This window comes from Acinonyx jubatus, chromosome X (genome assembly GCF_027475565.1).
Source record: "Acinonyx jubatus isolate Ajub_Pintada_27869175 chromosome X, VMU_Ajub_asm_v1.0, whole genome shotgun sequence".
NCBI classification, from domain to species: Eukaryota; Metazoa; Chordata; class Mammalia; order Carnivora; family Felidae; genus Acinonyx; species Acinonyx jubatus.
In genome coordinates this window covers 74,864,218-74,888,135 of record NC_069389.1, presented here as the reverse complement: position 1 = coordinate 74,888,135, position 23,918 = coordinate 74,864,218, and the positions used below count along the sequence as shown (strand labels likewise).

Genomic DNA, 23,918 nt, shown 5'->3' with positions numbered 1-23,918 from the left:
CTTCTTTTTGTTGGGAACTAGACACTTGAAAGCACCATGGAAGAAAAGAAAGAGCAATGTCCTAGGCCCTGAAGAGAATGGCCTACTGAACTGATGCCTAGTTTTTGTCAAGCAAGAATAGGTATAATATTTCAGACCTCACATGCTTACTATCAAGACAAGATAAAATCTCTGTAGAGTACCAGGGAACAATGTGTGACATATAATAGGAATTCAATTCATTCCATGTTAGCTACATATAAAACTGAAACTTAGTTGTGTGTGCCAATCTGGTGGAGGGGAGAAAAACTATCAACTGACAGGTAAAGGTTAAGATATGAGCTACTAAGTATCGAGAGGAAGGTAGAGAAACTAAGCAATAGCAAGCTTTACACTTTGTGTATTTATTTAGTAGGGGCAAAGAATTTATACCGAGGAAAGATATAAAATGCAGATTGTCAGAATTTATGATGAAAAGATTTCTCATTACTATAATAAACGGTGATCAAGAAATGCCTCATCACACTTATGGAAGATAATGAAAGCAACTACAACTTCAATTACATCCCTGATTTATAGATAATGTTGCAACATCTCAAACACTGAACATATTTTACCACAATCTATTTGCATATATGTGTATATGTGTATGTGTTTTAGGGGTATGATGAGGAATCATTTTTCATTTCATTCTTTTCAAATTACAACGCACTTAAATAACTGTTCCAGAAAGAAAATGCAAATGAACATTAAACTACTTATATTCCTTCAAATTCTTTTCCAATATGTGTCAACATACATGCATTATAGATATAATCAGTGTTTATATACTCTCTTGTGGTCTAATTCTTTCACTTAACATTGTTTCGTGTTTTGTGAATTGTCATGCAACAGAACCACCATCAAACTGTTATCTGTTTCTCTACAGCAATCCCAACACCTCACTTTGTGCTTAGACATTCTAATAGCTGTATGTTTCTAGCTTACTGTTAATTAATTTTAAAAGTTTTTAAAAATTTATTTACTTTGAAAGAGAGACTTTGACCCTCCTCCACTCATGCTCTGTCTCTTTCTCAAAAATAAACATTAAACAAATTTTAAAGAGAGGAGAGAGAGACAGCACTCTCTACATTGCCAGAACAGAGCCTGATGCAGGGCTTGAACTCATGAACCGTGAGATCATGAGCTGAGCCAAAATCAAGGGCCAAGACGCTTAATGAACTGAGCTACCCAGGTACCACCTTACTGTTATTTTAATTTGAATTTTTTACCTGTAGGCGAAAAGTGTGTTTTTCCGTGTGATGATTTATTGCGTATGTTTTAATCCACGTAGACTTCCTCTCTTCACCTCTTTTTTCTCCTTATGTGAACAGCCTCGTGAACCATGTCTGTAAGCCCCTCACAAATTATGTTCAATATTGACATGATCTAATTTGTTGATTACTGCACCAAAACTGTATAACTAAATGGTATAGCTATATATCTAATCAGTGTCAATTCTTTGATGCTTTGGAACCCAATATCCAAATGGTCTTCAATTCCTCTGATAAATCTCTAAAAGTTTTCTCATTCTATTCTTTTCTCTCCCAGATGACTTTGGTCTCCTCACAGTTAATTTATCTTTTTAAATGGTTTTTGTAAATTTTACTTGTAGCAAGAATTACTATCAAACTCCATTCATTGGGCCAGAGACCCTTGTGGTGTTAGTGAAAGACTTGCCCCTCATGTAGTATACTATTTGTGGGTTCCTCAGGCAGCCAGTGGCCTTAACTCCAAGCTCTATGTGCAGTCACAAGTTTTAAAATCAATTTAGGAAGATAACTAAAATACACACCTGACCATATAATCCAGTCATTAGTTAGTAAATCTCTATTTATTGATTACAGGCTAAAAATAAACTTTTTGAGAATAGCCTACAAAGCTTTTATAATCTGGCTTAATCTCATTCACAGCCCAGTCTTATTCTGTCATTGTTTCCATACATTCTACATTACATCTAAATGGACTGCTCATTGTTCTTGAATATCCTTTCTTGCTTTTCTTCTACCAGGCCTTTTACTCATGTCATTTCACCATCCTCATTAGGCTCTGGTCCCCTTTCTCACTATTCTACTCTGAGTGTCTATCTTACACATCTTTTACACTTCATCTTAAATATGACTGACTTCCTAAAGCTTTTTTCTAATATTTCTCAACTGAATATGGCTTCTCCAATATTTGAACCCCAAAGCAGCTTGTAGTTTCTTTATTTTCTCAGGTAAGAATTGCTTATTTGTTTTATCCTCTTTTGAATAGCTTGTAAGCTATTGAGGACAGGGGCTGCAACTCACATTTTTCTGCAAATGCTTTGTAAATAATAGGTGTTCAATATTTTTTCTTGAATTAAATATTTCCCAAGGTCTGAAAATTCTTATAACACCAAAAATATTGCCCCATATATGTTTGGATCATCCCAGCACTTAGCACATATAGGGAATGGATAAAAATAAGAAATATGAATGCTTTCAAAGTTATATGATTGGATGTAACTGAAGAAAATATATATTCCTACCTTCCTAAATATAAGGCATGCCTCCCCACTCCACTTATATCTCATAAAAAGGAAACTATCTTATATTCAAGTCTTTACAAATTCTTTAATTATAAGTGCCTTATCTAAATTATTTCATTTTTAATATTAAAGTGCTCTTTGAAGAACTCAGTATGGGACCTCAATTAATATAAGTTTTAGGTGAGGGGTGCCTGGGTGGTTCAGTTGGTTAAGTGTCTGACTCTTGATTTTGGCTCAGGTCATGGTCTCACAGGTCTTGGGTTTGAGCCCCATGTCGGGTTGTGTGCTAACAGCACGGAGCCTGCTTGGGATTCTTTCCCTCTCTTTCCGCCTCTCCCCCACTTGTGTGTGTGTGCGCACACATGCTCTCTCTCAAAATAAAATAAACTTAAAAAATATGAGTTTTAGGTGATTACAGAGGCACATTTAGAGAATTGGGGTGGGGGATTAAAGACAATGAAATGTAACATAGACCTAAGGATTATTTAGGGGGTGTGACTTCACAATATTAATCTTATTATATCATTGTAAAAAAGACTTTGAAAGATCACTTAAAATTGCAAAGCAGTAAATACCTAGAGAAGATAAAAAAATACATTTAGAATGAATTGGATAATCAATTTACCTAGTACTATGCAAATGGATATTTGTGGCTTGAGATCAAGATGACAGTGATGCACCTATTAGTGTTATATCGCTCTCTACCTAACAACTTAGATGAACATGAATATAGTGTGTTCCAGAAAACTGTTAGGTGACTCCAAATTGGTTCTCAAGCTTACAGAAACAATGATGTCAAGGATATTTGTGAGAATTTGAACAAAACTGTTTTTGCAAAATGGGATGGTGGGGGAAGAAAGCAGTAGTTCTTCATGAAGACATTATGTTAAGCCATATGCAATTTGAATCCATCCATGTAATTAAATTTATCACACTTAGATGCTTTACTGTATCATTTACATTACCAAAAAAGCTATTTATATTCAAAATGGTCAAAAAACTTTAAAAAATCATATTAGGAAAACGTAGGCACACCTTATCCATCACATCTGTTACAAGCTTTTGAATACAGGGTAATACACATAGCTTCAAAGCCCACAGTAATACTAAGAACTGCCATTTATTTAGTATTTACTAGGTGCCATGCACTTTGTTAAGTGACTTGCATATCTTACATATCAATGATTCTTCAAACAATCCTATAGGGTAGGTATTATGAAGCCATTTTACAAATGAATAGTATGCCTCCAAGAAATTAAAAACTTGCTCAGGGTGCCTGGGGTGCTCCACCGGTTAACCTTCAGGCTCAGGTCATGACCTCATGGTTCGTGGGTTTGAACCCCAGGTTGGGATTGCACTGACAGTGTGGGGCCTGATTGAGATTCTCTCTCTCACTCTTTCTCTGCCCCTCCCCTACTTGCATTTTCTTTCTCTCTCAAAAGTAAATAAATAAACTTAAAAAAAAAGCTTGCTCAAGATCATACAGTTAATAAGCAGTAGACCTCAATGAAGTTTCTAAGTCTATAACCTGAACCACTACACCATATGACCTCCATAAGCACTGTGCTTGAATTTCTAAGTGTGAATTTGACAGGATGGTGTTTTAATATAAACAAATGTGAAGTCAAAAGTAGAACAAGAACAAGGAGCTTTGTAATCCATAAATGTATTACCATCTTCAATACTAACCCTTTTAGTACATTTTTTTAATTTTTAATACATTTTTAAACTAAAACCCTAAAGAATACCATACTCATAATCTATCTGGCCTCACAATTCTATTTCTGGTGAGAGTCACCTCTGTAGAAAGGAGTGGTGTGTCCTCGGCTTCTCTAACCTTCTACTTGTTAACAATGGGTTTACAGTGCACAAATTGACCTGAATTACTTAAACCATTTTTTAACATTTATTTTTTGAGAGACAGAGACAGAGCATGAGCAGGGGAGGGGCAGAGAGAGGGAGTCACAGATTCTGAAACAGGCTCCAGGCTCTGAGCTGTCAGCACAGAGCCTGTCGGAGGGCTCTAACTCACAAACTGTGAGATCATGACCTGAGCCGAAGTTGGACGCTTAACTGACTGAGTGACCCAGGTGCCCCGCCCTGAATTACTTTACTATTTAAAATGTGCTATTTCTTTACAACTTCTGGGGTAACTTATTCCGTAAGTCATGTATAATAATTCCCTTTCCCTATTTTTTACCTCTGTAATGTTTCAAGGATACTCAGTTTCGATACTCTTGGGTTTGGTAAACAGGTTTGCATATGTTATGATGTCATGGTTTGATGGATTCTGAGCATAGCCTCACTCAACCATTATCCTTCCTAACAGAAGAGCCCTAATTTTTTAGCCTTTCACAAGTAGCCTCACTACTTGCTAGTTCATTACAAATGTTTTCTCATCTTAAATAGCAGCAGCAACTTTTTAAAAAGAAGGAGCAACCAGAATTATATTTCATTAAGTCTGGAGGACCGTAATGTTGTACTAAGGAAGTAGCCTGTCTTCTGTTTGGATGCCAATCTCTTTCCAGACACTGACCAGCAGAATGTTGACCTTTGTGGGTATCGTAACTTCCTGAACTAATTTTTTTTAGGGAACAGTTACCAGTTACTCCAAGATTCCTTTTCAAGATTGGAACTGACAAGTAGGAGCCTGCCAGCCTATGAATGCACCCTGGCTTATTTAACCTTCATTTTTTCCCATAACTGCATTACCTTACCCACATGTAAGCTAATCTGCCACTTCTCTGCCCACTCACAAGCCTCAAGAGAGCTTCCTGCAGTTTATCCCTAGCAGATTGACATTTCACCTTCGGTGAACTCAGAACAGTTGAGAGTCAACTGAAAACTCTTACTTAGGTTTCCTTAACTTATTGATAGAATCAACTACTTCCTCGAAGTAATTAAAGTAATAATGTTTGAAATAGAAGGAAAAATATTAAATGTAAAATTATCTTTAAATTAAACAAGTGCTTCATATAATGATAGTTTTTTTTTCTTAATTTCACCCTTCACAGTGTTGATAAAAAGTAGATGGTAATATAAGCCTAGATTTAGACATGCTACTGGCCTCCAGTCTCTGAAGGCATAAAACTGAAGGATTAATCTGCCAAATATCCTCAAATGCATTTACTATCATTGTCATCGATCCTTCCAATTGATCCCCCCCCCAGGTTGCTTTCTAATTCTATATCCCTCTTACATATTTAAAGAGCTTAATGTTTATCATTACTTCATTTTTAAAACTTTTATTTCCTACTCAAGGAAGCCTTATTAATTTTCATAGTCTCCCTTTACAGATTTTAAGATAAATAAAATAGATTTCCAGTCTTTTCAGATATGTTTCAATTGTATCAGGGTTTATTATGAATTAAGAAAAAATCAATTAGCAGAATGGTAATTTTCCCACAGACATTTCAACATAAAATAATGAAGACATGATTTTGAAACTCTGCTGTAGCTAATTTAGTATGTGAAGGAAACAGAATTCTGAACTTTGAGGCATTTTTTTGAGTAATACAAAATTAATTGGCACAATCCAACTATACTTACTTTTGGGTGTGTCTGTGTGAATGCATTTCACAAAGTGGTTATTTTGGAGTAGGTAATTATAACTTAGGTATCCCCCTTGCCTACAGCCTTCAAAAAAATGAATTGAACAATTATAGAGTTGACTTAATATCTACTCTGGTTTTAAGTTCTAGTCTGAATATAGGTTGCTTTGCTAATTAAAGTTCCTAAATAATCTGACTCAAATATCATGTTATAAGTAGATGCAGAATGATATAGGGGAAACAGCACAGAATTTGGATTTGGAGATCCTAGGCTCAAAGTTTGCTCAGCATCATGCCAGCCAAGAAATAGAAATTAATCATTTAACGTCTTGAATCCTCAGTCTCCTCACCTGCAAAATGAGGAGTGTAGTCTTATCTTATATGTTTACAGGTTTCTTCTGATGATTAAGATATGGTAAAATTAGTTAATAAACAATAGCTTATCAGGTAACCATAAAGTCTTATTATAATTGGTGTTATTAACTGCAAGGCCTATCTAAAGATAAACCCTCTTTCAAATGAGCCACTTTGTATCTTTTGCACTGTTGCCTTTCTATTTCATACTATGATCACTTGAAAAATATTTATGATTTTATGGCTGTATTCATAATAAAAATTATTTTTTCCCATGATATCTTAATAAGCACAGAGGAAATAGCCTTGTTGTTTTTATTTGCCACTTTCTTTTTAGTTCAGGTCCTTCAGCACAAGCCACTCTGATGATGTTTAAAACCAAGATATCAAATGACACTGTCATGATCTGGAAATGTCTGCAAAGTCCAATAGGAAGTCTTAGAAAATGTCAGAGTACCTCTAAGGCAAGGCAGATCTTCAGGATGGATAATGATTCAGGAGTTTAGTACTAAAGATGCAGCAGGGTGCTGGAGAAAGGCCTGCTTGAGGCTCAAAGGTCAAGCAACAAAAGCTTAATGCCGAGTAAAGTAAAAGGTCACTTAGCATTGTGATTAGTGATGCTGAATGGGTGCAGGGTGATATAACAGATACAGTCAACTAATACTTCCATTTCAAGAGGTGTCAGAATAGATATTTTCATGCATTCCCCTTCCTTTCTAGCAAGTAATTACTTAGAAAAGCCAACAACTGAAAACACATCCTAGGTAGCAGTCAACTGTTTCATGGTCAGTAGTCTGCTGTTGTTGAGTAGCATTTAAAAGGCATTGTAGTGGAGGATAAGTCACAGTCTTTAAGGGGAGAGAAATTATTTCTCTATATCTCTTAAGAATGGTGCTACTGATGTGTCTATCACTGTCAATTCAATTGCTGATTTTTCTTTTAAAGCAAAATGAATAAATACGTACAGAAACCTGGAACAGAAATTGATCCAGGTAGGTGACACTAAATCAAATAATACACATAATAACATATGGCAGTAGTATAATGGTAAGCACTAAAGGCAGCAAGAAATCCCCAATAGCATTATCCCAATACCACCACCACCGATATCAAAATATTCCCCCAAATAGAAAATTAAAGGTTTGGGGCACCTGAGTGGCTCAGTCGGTTAAGTGTCCGACTGCGGCTCAGATCATGATCTCGCAGTCCGTGAGTTTGAGCCCTTCATCGGGCTCTGTGCTGACAGCTTGGAGCCTAGAGCCTGCATCGGATTCTGTGTCTCTCTCTCTCTCTGCCTCTCTCTGACTTGTGCTCTGTCTCTCTCTCTCTCTCTCTCTCTCTCTCAAAAATAAATAAACCTTAAAAAATTAAAAAAAAGAAAATTAAAGGTTTTTCTCCCCTTGTTGCAATGGTTGGCATAATAAAATCCTTGTCAGTGTTAACAGTCCATTTAAAGTATAATTGGAATTGGACCTATGGGTTCTTCATGTGGTATCATCAAAGTCTGAAGAATGTGAAATAGAAAATGACACATTTGAAAAAGAGAATATACATTTTAATCTCATTTTTATCTAGTCAGAGCATTAAAGGATTTACTTTCATAGCCAACTGGTTATTCATGTGTACTGTAGTAGCCCCCTGGGGTTTATATAGGTTAGACTGCAAGCTACTTGAGAACCTCTGTCTATTTTTAACACCTAACATGGGGCCTGCCACAAAGTTTGTGGCCAGTAAAACTATATTGAATTAAACTTAGAGAAATTTTGTTGTCATAGAACTTAGAGTGTTATATATCGATAGAAAAAATGATTAGATAGCAAGTGAGTGAAAATAGATGCCAGGAATTTAGATTGGAGACTCTCTTTTTTATGTTTGTATCTTTGCATCAAGTGCTCTTCCTGGCATGTGGGTGACACTCAGGAAATGTTGAGATATCAATGTGTCACACAGAGAAGGTGAAATTAGATCAGGGTCCTGAGAGGTAGGTAGAATTTGAAGAGGTTTGTTCCCAATACTTAGCATCAGTTTCTAATGGAACTAGAGAGGGACATCTCTCCTCTAACCCCATACAGATTTATACGAGTCTCTTCTTTCTTAAAGTATGACATCTTTTACATGATGTGCTACCTATTCCAATTTTCTGGTAGGTCATATTTGTATAAATCTCAGTTGGATACTGGACTAGAGGACAAATGTCAGTGAATATCTGTCTTAATGTAGGATAGAGCTACTTTTGACTTTAAATCCTCATGTTTTCATATCATTTAAATATGTATTTTGTTGCTTAAATTTTTACTTTGTTCTTGTTTTTATTTAGAAGATATTTGCCATGTCTACTCTACACATGGAAACAAAAAAAGTAAGCATATAATATAGAGATGTAATACAATAATGTGGATGATTTTAGCGTTTTAAAAAAAAGCTTTGAATGCCTCTATTTATGGTAGATTATTTGAGCTGTTGTCTTTGTAAGGGTTTTTTTTCCCTGAGTATCTGTCCTTTTTCAAATTTCTAGATCATTTCAACATAAGAATCCATTGACATGGCAAGAGTTCTTAAGACTTATTATTTACAACTTATTACTGCAAGTCAGAATTGTCTCAATATGGTACACGAATAAATCAGAGGTAACTTTGATGCTAAATCTGATGTACATCAAAGGAAAAATTAAGGACATTTTCTCAGATACTGAGAGGAGTGGAAGGAAGGGTTTTGGGTTCTGTGTAACAATTCCCCTGTAGGTTAGAAGTAGTATCTGTGAAGCAATCACTAGACATGTTGCTACGGATCCTTCATCTGCTTAAAGAAAGATGAACCATCTGAGATGGATTTCTCCAGCTGAGTATATCTTGGCTGGTTGATCCAACATGAGAGGAAGACCAGCCATTAATTGAACTACATATACTCTAGTAGTTGCAATTTTGTGTTTCAGCACTGGGCCATGCTGGACTTGAATATTTTTCCTCTTAGGATTTCTATTTCAGGTTTAAACAACTGATACATACATAATATTCTTAGTAAAAAGTCAATTGAATTTTTAAGGGAGTCTCAGAAGTTAAAGGCAATAAAGTCTATCCAAAAGTCTATCCAAAAACCAAAACAAAACAGGACAAAATCCTTAATATAGAGAATGATAAAACATCTGGCTTACTGGCTGATGTATGATATGTGAACGGCATCCAATTCTCTGTTATGTTTAAAAAAAAAATAAAATACTATGAAGTGTTGCAAATATTTAATTATCACAATTAAGATTCATTTTGAAGCAATTAATTTTATATCTTTGGCACAATGTGATAAGCTGACACATGTACAAAGCAATTATATAACTAAAATAAAAATATAGTTAGTGCACAAAACAGTAGTAAGAATAACAAAAATTATGTTTAATATTATGGAAATAAACATAGTGTTATGAGCTAAATTGTGTCCCTCCAAATTCCTATATTGAAATCCTAACCCCTAGTACCCTAGAATATGATTGTATGTGGAGATGGGGCCTAAAAGAGGCAAATAATTTAAAGTGGGGTTGTTAAGGAGGCCTTAGTCCAATTTGACTAGCACCCTAATAAGAAGAGAAAATTACGGGTACAGACAAAACAGAGAAAGGAATGACCATGTGAAAACACAGTCAGATGGCAACCATCTACAAGCCAAGGAAAGACGCCACAGAAGAAACTGAACCTGCCAATACCTTGATCTTGGACTTTTAGCCTCCACGGAGAAAATTTCTGTTATTTAAGCCACCCAGTCTGCAATATTTGTCAAGTAACCCTAGAAAACTGATACACATAGTAATAATAAATCAACAACCACTCCCAGCCCTGCAAATTTCTTTGATTTAAAAGTTCTTTTTCTTTCGGGCTGTTCAGATAGAAGCATATATATTATTTTTCCATTCAGAATTGTATTATCACTAAAAAAACCTCTAGTCATCTTTAAATTTTCTTTTCATTTTATAGGAAAGAAATATGTATTTTCAAAAAGAAAATCTATTAAGTGAAGAATGAAATGGAATAGATGCCGTATTTTGTACTGATGGTTCCAGAGCATAAAAACTTGCTCCTCAAAGTAGGTATTCTCAAATATAATTTAGCCCTGAAAGTTATAATTCCTTCCATTTGGAAGTCCATTATTTAATTGAGGTTGCATTAATCGCTGATTCAATGTATTAAGTATCTATTTCCAAAACTGACTTCCTGATTTTTCATGTAAATTTTTCATTCTTCTCTCTAAATATGTACAAACAAAATAACTCATATGGATTAAGATATTTAGCTTTTTCATTTCTAAGAAATATGGTATATAGTAGCCCAAAAAATATTTCATAAATGAATGGAATTTTTTCCCTTAAGTGGCTTTGTAGATTTCTATACTCAAAATCACTGAATTTATAGCTTGGAAGAAAATATCAAACATCATCTAATCATACATCCACATTTTACACAAGGGGAAATTGCTGAGGCCTAGAGAACCTTAGTTATCAGATCAAGGTTACACAGTTGTAGACTAAAAATTAGTATTTTGACTTAAAGTCTATACTCTCACCATGATCACTGGGCCGAGTCAATGCTACTTTACCAAATCACTGTCAGAAATGTTTCATACACAACTATGGAACATGTAACTCATTTTTCTAGACTTCATGCTACAATTTGTTGGCTTTTGCCTTCACATTCCCATTTCTGTAGAATGGGGAGAAGGAAAAGAGGATATTTAAAAAGAACATCTTAGGAAGAAAGCTTTATGAAGAATTGCCAGTATGGGAAACTTTCTTTGGAAATTTCTCACCAGAGTAAGAAATCTACCTAGGGCCTTTTAAAAATAGCCATTGGCTTAAGCACATTATGAAGAAAAAAAATTAAAGAAAATAAACAACTATGACATGACTGTTTTACTGAATCATAACAACAAAAATATTACTTTCAAAATTCACAGAACCAGACAATAACCAGGAAGTGTTACTGATATCATTCATTATCACCTGAAGCTTTGACAAACTCAAAACCAGGCTTGGACTATGTAGGCTGGTGTTATCAGGCAAAATTGCAAAGTAGGTGGCTTTCCACTTATTTTATAGCACTCTTTCACTGCCTCTTAGTGGATGCATGGGGGCACTCCTGCTACTCATAATTCCATAGTATAAGTGCGCAAAGGGTTTCTCTCTTCAAATACTTCTTTTTCTACAGTACTTCTTCTATTATCCCTGTTCCTCAGTGAAATATTTCATTTATTCGAAATCCATAAAGAAGCCAGAGTGGAGTAATTAATATGAAGGTGTAAAATATTGATAGCTTTAGACGCTCTCATTTGAAGTTTACAGGAAAATATTATTTAATGAAATGTGGCCAGAATTGGTAGATGATTTGTGAAAGATCTTTTTAGGCAGATGAAGCTTCATAATTCTGCTTATTTATCTCTCTTTATTCTGCTTATTTATCCATCTTCAGAAGAAAGATCCTAAGAATTTCCCATGCTATTTAGATCTGTCTTCTAGATTTTGGGGCTCAGAGTTAAGTGTTGTTGTCATATGCATGGTAGTAGGAGATGGTTGCAAGGCAGAAAGAAAGAAACAAAAGTAATCCTTCCTTACCAATTTGGGTGATTTTTATTTCATTTACTTATCTGATTGATGTGGCTAGGACTTCCATTAATATGTTGTATAAAAGTAGTGAGAGTGGACATCCCTGTCTTGTTCCTGACTTTAGAGGGAAAGCTCTCTTTTCACCATTGAGTATGATGTTAAGTTGGAGATTTTTCACATATGGTATTTATTATTTGGAGGTATATTGCCTCTAAACCCACTTTATTGAGAGTTTTTATCATGAATGGATTTTGCACTTGGCCAAATGCCTTTTCTATACCTATTGAGGTGATTGTATGGTTTTTATCATTTCTCTTGTTAATGTGACATGTCACATAAATTGATTTGCACATATTGAACCACCTTCACATCCCTGGAATAAATCTCAATTAATTGTGGTGAATGATTTTTGAACACATTGTTGGATTTGGTTTGCTAATATTTTGTTGAGGATTTCTGCATCTACATTCATCAAAGATATATGCCTCTTTTGTTGTGCTGTCTTTATCTGGTTTTGGTATCAGGGGAACGCTGGCTTCATAGAATAAATGTGGAAGCTTTCCTTCCTCTTCTATTTTTTGGAATAGCTTGAGAAGAATAGGTATTAACTCCTCTTAAATGTTTGGTAGAATTCATCTGTGAAGCTATCTGATCTTGAACTTTTTTAAGGGGAGTTTTTTGATTACTGATTCAATTTCATCACTAGAAATTATCTGTTCAAATTTTCTATTTCTGTCTGATTCAGTTTTAGAAGGCTATATATTTCTAGGAATTTATCCATTATCTAGGTTGTCTAATTTGTTAGCATATGATTTTTCATAATATTCTCTTATAATCTTTTGCATTTCTGTGGTATCAGCTGTTACATCTGCTTCATTTCTCATTTTATTATTTGAGTCCTCTTTTTTTTTTTTGATGAGTCAGGCTAAAAGTTTATCAATCTTGTTATCTTTTCAGTGAACCAGCTCTTGGATTTATTTATCTGTTCTATTGTTTTGTTTTCTTTTGTTTGTCTCTACTTCATTTACTTCTGCTCTAACCTTTATAATTTCTTTTCTACTAGCTTTTGGCATTGGTTTTTCTTCTTTCTCATGATCCTTTAAGTATAAGGTTAATTATTTGATTTTTTTTCTTGTTTCTTGATGTAGGCATATATTGCTATAATCTTCTCTCTAGAACAGCTTGTGCTACATCCAAAGATTCTGGACCATTGTGTTTTCATTTTCATTTGTTTCCATGTATTTTTTTGACTTCCTCTTTGATTCCTTGGTTGACTATTCATTGTTTAGTAGCATGTTATTTAGCCTCTGTGTATTTTTGTTCTTTCCATTGGTGAAGAAGAAGTAAAACTTTCACTATTTATAGATGACATAATACTAAATACTTTAAAAACCTAAATATTCCACCAAAAAAACTACTAGAACTAATGAATGAATTCAGTAAAGATGCAGGATACAAAATTAATATATAGAAATTTGTTGGATTTTTATATACTAACCATGAAGTACTAGAAAGAGAAATTAAGATAACAATTTGACAACTACCCCCAAAGGAATGAAGAACCTAGGTACAAACTTTATCAAGTACGTGAAAAACCTACACTATGAAGACCATAAATCATTGATGAATGAAACTGAAGAAGACACAAAGAAATGGAAGAAATTTCATGCTTATGAATTGGAGAAACAAATATTGTTAACATTCCATACTACCCAAAGCAATATACAGATTGAATGCAATCCCCATCAAAATATCAACATTTTTCACAGAACTAGAACAAATAATCTTAAAATTTGTATGGAGCCACAAAAGACCCAAATAGTGAATGCAATTTTGAAAAAGAAAAACAAAGCTGTAGGTATCATAATGCCAGATTTAACAGTGTACTACAAAATGGTAGTAATCAGAACAGTATGGAGGGGGAGGAGTTAAGATGGTGGAGTAGTGAGGGGACCCTGAACTGGTCCCCTCATGGAACTACACCTAGATCAACATCAAACCATTTTGAACATCTAGGAAATTGATCTGAGGATCAATGCAAAAATTTGCATCATTTCAGTGGGAGATTGTGGCAGACATAGGAATTCACCCCAAAAGAAAGAACAGGAAGAGATGATTGCCAAGGATTTAATCAACACAGAAACAGGTAAGATGTCTGAACTAGAATTTAGAAACCATGATTATAAAAATACTAGCTGGGGTTGAAAAAAACATACAAGGCATGAGAGAATCTCTATCTATAGAGATAAAAGAAATAAAATCTAGTCAGGCTGAAATTTAAAAATGCTATAACTGAGATGAAATCTTAAACTGATGACATGACAGTGAGGATGGATGAAGCATGGCAGCAATTCAGTGATCTAGAAAATAAAATTATGGAAATAATGACGCTAAAAAGAAAAGGGAAACAAAGGCAAAAGATCACGATACAAGACATAGAGAACTCAGTGACAAATCAAAGAGGAATAACATTTGTGTCATAGATGTCCCAGAAGATGAAGCAAAGGGGAAAAAAAGGGAGAAGGTTTATGTGAGCAAATTATAGCTGAAAACTTCCCTAATCTAAGGAAGCATACAGACTTCAAAATCCAAGAAGCACAGAGAACTCTCATTTAAATGCAACAAAAGCCAAATTTCACAAACACCTATAATAGTCAAATTCAAAAAATACACAGACAAGGAAAGAATCATGACAGCAGCAAGGGAAAAAAGAATCCTTAACCTACAAGGGAAGACAGATCAGATTTGGAGTAGATCAGTCCAAAGAAACTTGGCAGGTCAGAATGGAGTGGCAGGATATTGTCAACATGTTGAATGGGAAATAGAAGCAGCCAAGAATTTTTTATCCAGTGAGTCAGTGATTCAGAATAGGAGAGATAAAGAGTAACCCAAACAAAACTAGTGTGTGACCACTTAATCAAAAAGTAGTGTGTTACCACTTAATCAGTCCTGCAAGAAGTTTTAAGGAGTACTCTTTGAGTGGAGAAAAAACAAAACAACAAAAGCAACAAAGAATAGGAAGGGCCAGAAAACATCAGTAGAAACACTAACTCTACAGGTAACATAATGGCACTAAATTCATATCTTTCAAAAATCACTCTGAATGCAAATGGTCTAAAGCTCCAATCAAAAGACATAGGGTATCAGAATGTACTAAAACAATCCATCTTCATGCTGGCTAAAAGACTCTGTTAGACCAAAAGACACTTGCATACTGAATGTGAGGGGATGGAAAACCATCCATCATGCTACAGGACATCGAAAGAAAGGCAGAGTAGCTATACTTATATCAGAAAAACTAGATTTTAAAACACTGACTGTGGGATCCCGGGAAGATGGCGGCATAGGAGGACACTGGGCTCACCGTGCATCCTGCTGATCACTTAGATTCCACCCACACCTGCTTAAATAACCCAGAAAACCGCCAGACTAGCAGCATGTAGTCTATGGAGCCAAGCACAGACGAGAGGCGCATGGAAGAGGGTAGGAAGGGCGGAGATGCGGTGCACGCTACACGGACTGGCGGGAGGGAGCCGGGGCGGAGGGGCGACCTGCCAGCCAAGCAGAGCCCCGAGTCTGGATTGCAAAAGCGGAGGGGCCCGACGGAGTGTGTTCTGACAGGAAGTGGGACTTGACAACTGGAAGGTTATAAGCTAACAGCTCTGCTCAGAGAACGGGAGGGCTGGAGGACAACAGGAGGGTTGTTGAGCCCCGGACGACAGAGCTCAGCTTGGTGGGGAACAAAGGTGCTGTGAAGTGCTATCTCCCTCGCCCATCCCCCAGCCAAAATCCCAAAGGGAACCAGTTCCTGCAAGGGAACTTGCTTGCACCACACAAACACCCAAAACTGTGCTCCTGCGGATCCATCCCTCCGGTGGGTCTGACTCCCTCCTGGTGCCGCAGGGCCCCTCCCAAAGCGGATCTCCCAAGGAAAAGCGAGCTGAGCCTGCCCCTCCGACCCCTGTGCACCTTGCCAATCCACCCCAGCTAATAGGCCAGATCCCCAGCACCACAAGTCTGGCAGTGTGCAAGTAGCCCAGATGGGCCACGCCACTGCACAGTGAATCCTGCCCCTAGTAGAGGGGAAGAGAAGGCACACACCAGTCTGACTGTGGCCCCAGCGGTGGGCTGGAGGCACACATCAGGTCTGACTGCAGCCCCGCCCACGAACACAAGTTATTCAAGACAGCACAGGGGGAAGTGCCCCACAGATCCGCAGCACTTCAGGGACTATCCAAAATGACAAAACAAAGAATTCCCCTCAAAAAAACCATCCAAGAAATAACAACAGCTAACGAACTGATCAAAAAGGATTTAAACAATATAACAGAAAGTGAATTTAGAATAATAGTCATAAAATTAATCGCTGGGCTTGAAAACAGTATAAAGGACAGCAGAGAATCTATTGCTACAGAGATCAAGGGACGAAGGAACAGCCAGGAGGAGCTAAAAAATGCTATCAACGAGTTGCAAAATAAAATGGAGACAACTATGGCTCGGATTGAAGAGGCAGAGGAGAGAACAGGTGAACTAGAAGATAAAATTATGGAAAAAGAAGAAGCTGAAAAGAGAGATAAAAAAAATCCAGGAGTATGAGGGGAAAATTAGAGAATTAAGTAATGCACTAAAGAGAAATAATCTACGCATAACTGGTATTCCAGAGGAGGAAGAGAGAGGGAAAGGTGCCTAAGGTGTACTTGAAGAAATAATAGCTGAGAACTTCCCTGATCTGGGGAAGGAAAAAGGCATTGAAATCCAAGAGGCACAGAGAACTCCCTTCAGACATAACTTTAATCGATCTTCTGCATGACATATCATAGTGAAACTGGCAAAATACAAGGATAAAGAGAAAATTCTGAAAGCAGCTAGAGATAAAGGTGCTCTAACATATACAGGGAGAGCTATAAGATTTGTGACCGATCTCTCTACTGAAACTTGGCAGGCCAGAAAGGAATGGCAGGAGATCTTCCATGTGATGAACAGAAAAAATATGCAGCCGAGAATCCTTTCTCCAGCAAGTCTGTCATTTAGAATAGAAGGAGAGAGAAAGGTCTTCCCAAACAAACAAAAACTGAAGGAATTTGTCACCACTAAACCAGCCCTACAAGAGATCCTAAGGGGGATCCTGTGAGACAAAGTACCAGAGACATCGCTACAAGCATGAAACCTACGGACATCACAATGACTCTAAACCCGTATCGTTCTATAATAACACTGAATGGAAATGGACTAAATGTGCCAACCAAAAGACATAGGGTATCAGAATGGATAAAAAAAACAAGACCCATCGATTTGCTGTCTACAAGAGAATAACTTTAGACTTGAGGACACCTTCAGATTGAGAGTGAGGGGATGGAGAACTATTTATCATGCTACAGGAAGTCAAAAGAAAGCTGGAGTAGCCATACTTATATCAGACAAACTAGACTTTAAATTAAAGGCTGTAACAAGAGATGAAGAAAGGCATTATATAATAATCACAGGGTCTATCGATCAGGAAGAGCTAACAATTATAAATGTCTATGTGCCGAATACGGGAGCCCCCAAATACATAAAACAATTACTCACAAACATAAGCAACCTTATTGATAAGAATGTGGTAATTGCAGGGGACTTTAAGACTCCACTTACAGAAATGGATAGATCATCTAGACACACGGTCAATAAAGAAACAAGGGCCCTGGATGATACATTGGATCAGATGGACTTGACAGATATATTTAGAACTCTGCATCCCAAAGCAACAGAATAGACTTTCTTCTCGAGTGCACATGGAACATTCTCCAAGATAGATCACATACTGGTTCACAAAACAGCCCTTCATAAGTATACAAGAATTGAAATCATACCATGCATACTTTCAGACCACAATGCTATGAAGCTTGAAATCAACCACAGGAAAAAGTCTGGAAAACCTCCAAAAGCATGGAGGTTAAAGAACACCCTACTAACGAATGAGTGGGCAACCAGGCAATTAGAGAAGAAATTAAAAAATATATGGAAACAAATGAAAATGAAAATACAATCCAAACGCCTTGGGATGCAGCGAAGGCAGTCCTGAGAGGAAAATACATTGCAATCCAGGCCTATCTCAAGAAACAAGAAAAATAGCAAATACAGAATCTAACACCACACCTAAAGGAAATAGAAGCAGAACAGCAAAGACACCCCAAACGCAGCAGAAGAAGAGAAATAATAAAGATCAGAGCAGAAATAAACAATATAAAATGAGCAAAAATTGGAGAGCGGATCAATGAACCCAAGAGTTGGTTTTTGAAAAAATAAACAAAATTGATAAACCTCTAGCCAGGCTTCTCAAAACGAAAAGGGAGATGACCCAAATAGATAAAATCATGAATGAAAATGGAATTATGACAACCAATCCCTCAGAGATACAAGTAATTATCTATTGCTTGTATACTATGAAAAATTATATGCCAACAAACTGGTCAACCTGGAAGAAATGGACAATTTCCTAAACACCACACGCTTCCAAAACTCAATCAAGAGGAAATAGAAAGCTTGAACAGACCCATAACCAGCGAAGAAATTGAATAAGTCATCAAAAATCTCCCAACAAACAAGAGTCCAGGAACAGATGGCTTCCCAGGGGAGTTCTACCAGACGTTTAAAGCAGAGATAATACCTATCCTTCTCAAGCTATTCCAAGAAATAGAAACGGAAGGAAAACTTCCAGACTCATTCTATGAAGCCAGGATTACTTTGATTCCTAAACCAGACAGAGGCCCAGTAAAAAAGAGAACTACAGGCCAATATCCCTGATGAATATGGATGCAAAAATTCTCAATAAGATACTAGCAAATCGAATTCAACGGCATATAAAAAGAATGATTCACCATGACCAAGTGGGATTCATTTCTGGGCTGCAGGGCTGGTTCAACATTTTCAAATGAATCAACGTGATACATCACATTAATAAAAGAAAAGACAAGAACCATATGATCCTGTCAATCGATGCAGAAAAGGTTTTGACAAAATTCATCATCCTTTGTTAATAAAGCCTCGAGAAAGTCGGGACGCAAGGAACATACTTAAAGATCTTAAAAGCCATTTATTAAAGCCCACAGCTAACATCATCCTCAATGGGGAAAAACTGAGAGCTTTTTCCATGAGATCAGGAACACGACAGGGATGTCCACTCTCACCGCTGTTGTTTAACATAGTGTTGGAAGGTCTAGCATCAGCAATCAGACAACAAAAGGAAATCAAAGGCATCAAAATTGGCAAAGATGAAATTAAGCTTTCACTTTTTGCAGATGACATGATATTATACATGGAAAATCCGATAGACTCCACCAAAAGTCTGCTAGAAATGATACATGAATTCAGCAAAGTTGCAGGATACAAAATCAATGTACAGACATCAGTTGCATTCTTAGATACTAATAATGAAGCAACAGAAAGACAAATAAAGAAACTGATCCCATTCACAATAGCACTAAGAACCATAAAATACCTAGGAATAAATCTAACCAAAGATGTAAAAGATCTGTATGCTGAAAACTATAGAAAGCTTATGAAGGAAATTGAAGAAGATAGAAAGAAATGGAAAAGCATTCCGTGCTCATGGATTGGAAGACTAAATATTGTCAAAATGTCAATACTACCCAAAGCTATCTACACATTCAATGCAATCCCAATCAAAATTGCACCAGCATTCTTCTCAAAACTAGAGCAAGCAATCCTAAAATTCATATGGAACCACAAAAGGCCCCAAATAGCCAAAGTAACTTTGAAGAACAAGACCAAAGCAGGAGGCATCAATATCCCAGACTTTTTAGCCTGTACTCCAAAGCTATAATCATCAAGACAGCATGGTACTGGCACAAAAACAGACACATAGACCAATGGAATAGAATAGAAACCCCAGAACTTGACTCACAAAATTATGGCCAACTAATCTTTGACAAAGCAGGAAAGAATATCCAGCGGAACAAAGACAGTTTCTTTAACAAATGGTGCTGGGAGAACTGGACAGCAACATGCAGAAGGTTGAAACTAGACCACTTTCTCACACCATTCACAAAAATAAACTCAAAATGGATAAAGGACCTGAATGCAAGACAGGACACTCTCCAAACCCTAGAGGAGAAAGCAGGAAAAGACCTCTCTGACTTCAATCGTATCAATTTCTTACTTGACACATCTCCAAAGGCAAGGGAACTAAAAGCAAAAATTAACTACTGGTACCTTATGAAGATTAAAAAGCTTCTGCACAGCAAAGGAAACAACCACCAAAACTAAAAGGCAACCAACGGAATGGGAAAAAAATATTTGCAAATGACATATCGGACAAAGGGCTAGTATCCAAAATCTATAAAGAGCTCACCAAACTCCACACCCAAAATACAAAAAATCCAGTGAAGAAATGGGCAGAAAACATGAATAGACACTTCTCTAAAGAAGACATCCGGTGGCCAACAGGCACATGAAAAGATGCTCAGCGTCGCTCCTCATCAGGGAAATACAAATCAAAATCACACTCAGATATCACCTCACGCCAGTCAGAGTGGCCAAAATGAACAAATCAGGAGACTGTAGATCCTGGAGAGGATGTGGAGAAACGGGAACCCTCTTGCACTGTTGGTGGGAATGCAAACTGGTACAGCCACTCTGGAAAATAGTGTGGAGATTCCTCAAAAAATGAAAAATAGACCTACCCTATGACCCAGCAATAGCACTGCTGGGAATTTACCCAAGGGATACAGGAGTGCTGGTGCATAGGGGCACTTGTACCCCAATGTTGATAGCTCTCTCAACAATAGCCAAATTATGGAAAGAGCCTAAATGTCCATCAACTGATGAATGGATAAAGAAATTGTGGTGTATACACACAATGGAATACTATGTGGCAATGAGAAAGAATGAAATATGGCCTTCCGTAGCAATGTGGATGGAAGTGGAGAGTGTGATGCGAAGTGAAATAAGCCATACAGAGAAAGACAGATACCATATTTTTTCACTCTTATGTGGATCCTGAGAAACTTATCAGAAACCCATGGGGGAGGGGAAGAAAAAAAAAAGGAGGTTAGAGTGGGAGAGAGCCAAAGCATAAGAGACTGTTAAAAACTGAGAACAAACTGAGGGCTGATGGGGGGTGGGAGGGAGGGGAGGGTGGGTGATGGGTATTGAGGAGGGCACCTTTTGGGATGAGCACTGGGTGTTGTATGGAAATCGGTTTGACAATAAACTTCACATATTGAAAAAAATAAATAAAAAATAAAATATTGACTGTAACAAGAGATGAAGAAGGATATTATATCATAATTAAGGGGTCTATCCATCAAGAAGTTTGAATAATTGTAAATATGACCCCAACTTGGAGGAATCTTCATAAATAAATTAATTAATAACAAAAATAAAGAAAGTCATTAAAAATAAAATAATAATAATAGGGCATTGACACCCTACATACAGCACCCTAGTTACAGCAATGGACAGATCCTCTAAGCAGAAAATCAACAAGAAAAGAATGGTTTTGAAGGACATTTTGGACCGGACTGACTTAACAGACATATTCAAAACATTTCATCCTAAAGAAGCATAATACACAGTCTTCTCAAGTGCACATGGAAAATTATCCAGAACAGATCATGTACTGGGTCACAATTCAGCTCTTAAACAAGTATAAAAAGAATGAGATCATACTGTGCATATTCTCAGACCAAAAAGCCATGAAATTTGAAATCAATCACAAGAAAAACTTTGGAAATATCACAGATACTTGCAGATTAATGAATATCCTAGTAAAGAAAGAATGGGTTAACCAAGAAGTTAAAAAGGAAATCAAAAAGTACATGGAAGTCAATGAAAATGAAAACATGACAGTGCAAAACCTTTGGGATGCAGCAAATGTGATTATAGAGGAAGTATGTAGCAATCCAGACCTACCATAAAGAAGGAAGAAAAGTCTCAGATACACAATATAAACTTACACCCAAAGAAAGGAGCTGGATAAAGGACAGGCAAGAAAGCCCTAAATCAGCAGAACATGGGAAATAATAAAGATTAGAACAGAAATTAATGATATTGAAATAAAAACAGTAGAACAGATGAACAATACTAAGAGCTGATTCTTTGAAAGAATTAACAAAACTGATAACCCCCTAGCCAGACTTTTAAAAATGAAAAAGGAAAGGACCCAAATAAATAAACTCATGAATTAAAGAGGAGAGATCAAAACCAACACTACAGAAGTACAAACAATTATGAAAGAATATTACACACAAATACATGCCAACAAATTGGACAATATGGAAGAAATGCACAAATTCCTAGGAACACATAAATTACAAAAATGGAAACAGGCAGAAATAGAAAATTTGAACAGACTCAAAATCAACAAAGAAATTGAATCAGTAATCAAAAATCTCCAAACAAACAATAGTCCAGGGCCTGATGACTTCCCAGGGGAATTCTACCAAACTTTTAGAGAAGAATTAATACCTATTCTTTTGAAAGTGTTCTAAAAAATAGAAATGGAATGATAATTTCCAAACTCCTTCTATGCATTACCAGCATTACCAGAATTACCTTGATTCCAAGGCCAGCATTACCTTGATTCCAAAAGCAGAAAAAGACCTCACTAAAAAGGAGAATTACAGACAAGTTTCCCTGATGAACATGGATGCAGAAATTCTCAACAAGATACTAGCATATAAAATGCAATAATATTAACATATTAAAAGAATTATTTACCATAATCAAGTTGAATTTATTCCTGGGCAGTTCAATATTTCCAAATAAATCAACACGACACACCACATTAATAAAAAAAAAGGATAAGAACCACATGATCCTCTCAATAGATGCAGAAAAAGCATTTGACAAAATACAGCATCCTTTCTCGATAAAAACCCTCAAGAAAGTAGGGATAGAAGGAACATACGTTAACATCAAAAAGGCCATATATGTAAGACCCACACCTAATATTATTCTCAATGGAGAAAACCTGATAGCTTTCCCCCTAAGGTTAAGAACATGACAGAGATGTCTACTCTCACCACTGTTGTTCAATATAGTACTGGAAGTCCTAGCTTCACCAATCAGACAAGATAGAGAAATAAAAGGCATACAAATTGGCAAGGAAGAAGCCTAACTTTCATTCTTCACAAATGACATGACACTCTATGTGGAAAACCCAAAAGAATCCACCAAAAAACTGCTAGAACTGATAAGTTAATTCAGCAAAGACACAGGATATAAAGCAAATGTACAGAAATTGGTTGCTTTTCTATGTACCAATAATGAAGCAGCAGAAAGAGAAATCAAGGAATTGATCCCTTTTACAACTGCACCAGAAACCATAAGATACCTAAGACTAAACATAACCAAAGATGTAAAAGATCTGTACACTGAAAACTATAGAACACTTATGAAAGAAATTAAAGAACACACAAATACATGGAAAAAATTCCATGCTCATGGATTGGAAGAACAAATATTGTTAAAATGTCAATACTACCCAAAGAATGCAATACCTATAAAAATAACACCAGCATTCATCACAGAGCTAGAAGAACATTTCTAAAAATTGGTATGGAACCAGAAAAGAACCTGAGTAGGCAAAGTAATGTTGAAAAAGAAATCAAAGGTGGAGACATCACAATTCCAGACTTCAAGCTATATTACATACCTGTAGTTATCAAGACAGTATGGTACTGGCACAAAAACAGACACATAGATGAAAGGAACAGAATGGAGAACCCATAAATGGATCCACAAATTTATGGCCAACTAATCTTTGACAAAGCAGGAAAGAATATCCAGTAGAGAAAAGACAGTCTCTTCAGGAAATGGTGTTTGGAAAACTGGACAGTGACATGCAGAAGAATGAAACTGGACCACTTTCTTACACCAGACACAAAAATAAGTGCAA

At 36.4% G+C, this 23,918-nt stretch overlaps 1 protein-coding gene and 1 non-coding gene across 3 annotated transcripts in view; both read right to left on the bottom strand.

Moving 5' to 3' along the window:
- The window catches only part of DIAPH2 (diaphanous related formin 2), a 971,442-nt gene that overhangs the window by 37,905 nt on the left and 909,619 nt on the right, over nt 1-23,918 (bottom strand). The window lies entirely within an intron of this gene.
- LOC113597456 (small nucleolar RNA SNORA62/SNORA6 family) lies at nt 1,626-1,769 on the bottom strand. The gene has a single exon (XR_003418220.1). It is a non-coding gene; the product is annotated as a small nucleolar RNA SNORA62/SNORA6 family (small nucleolar RNA).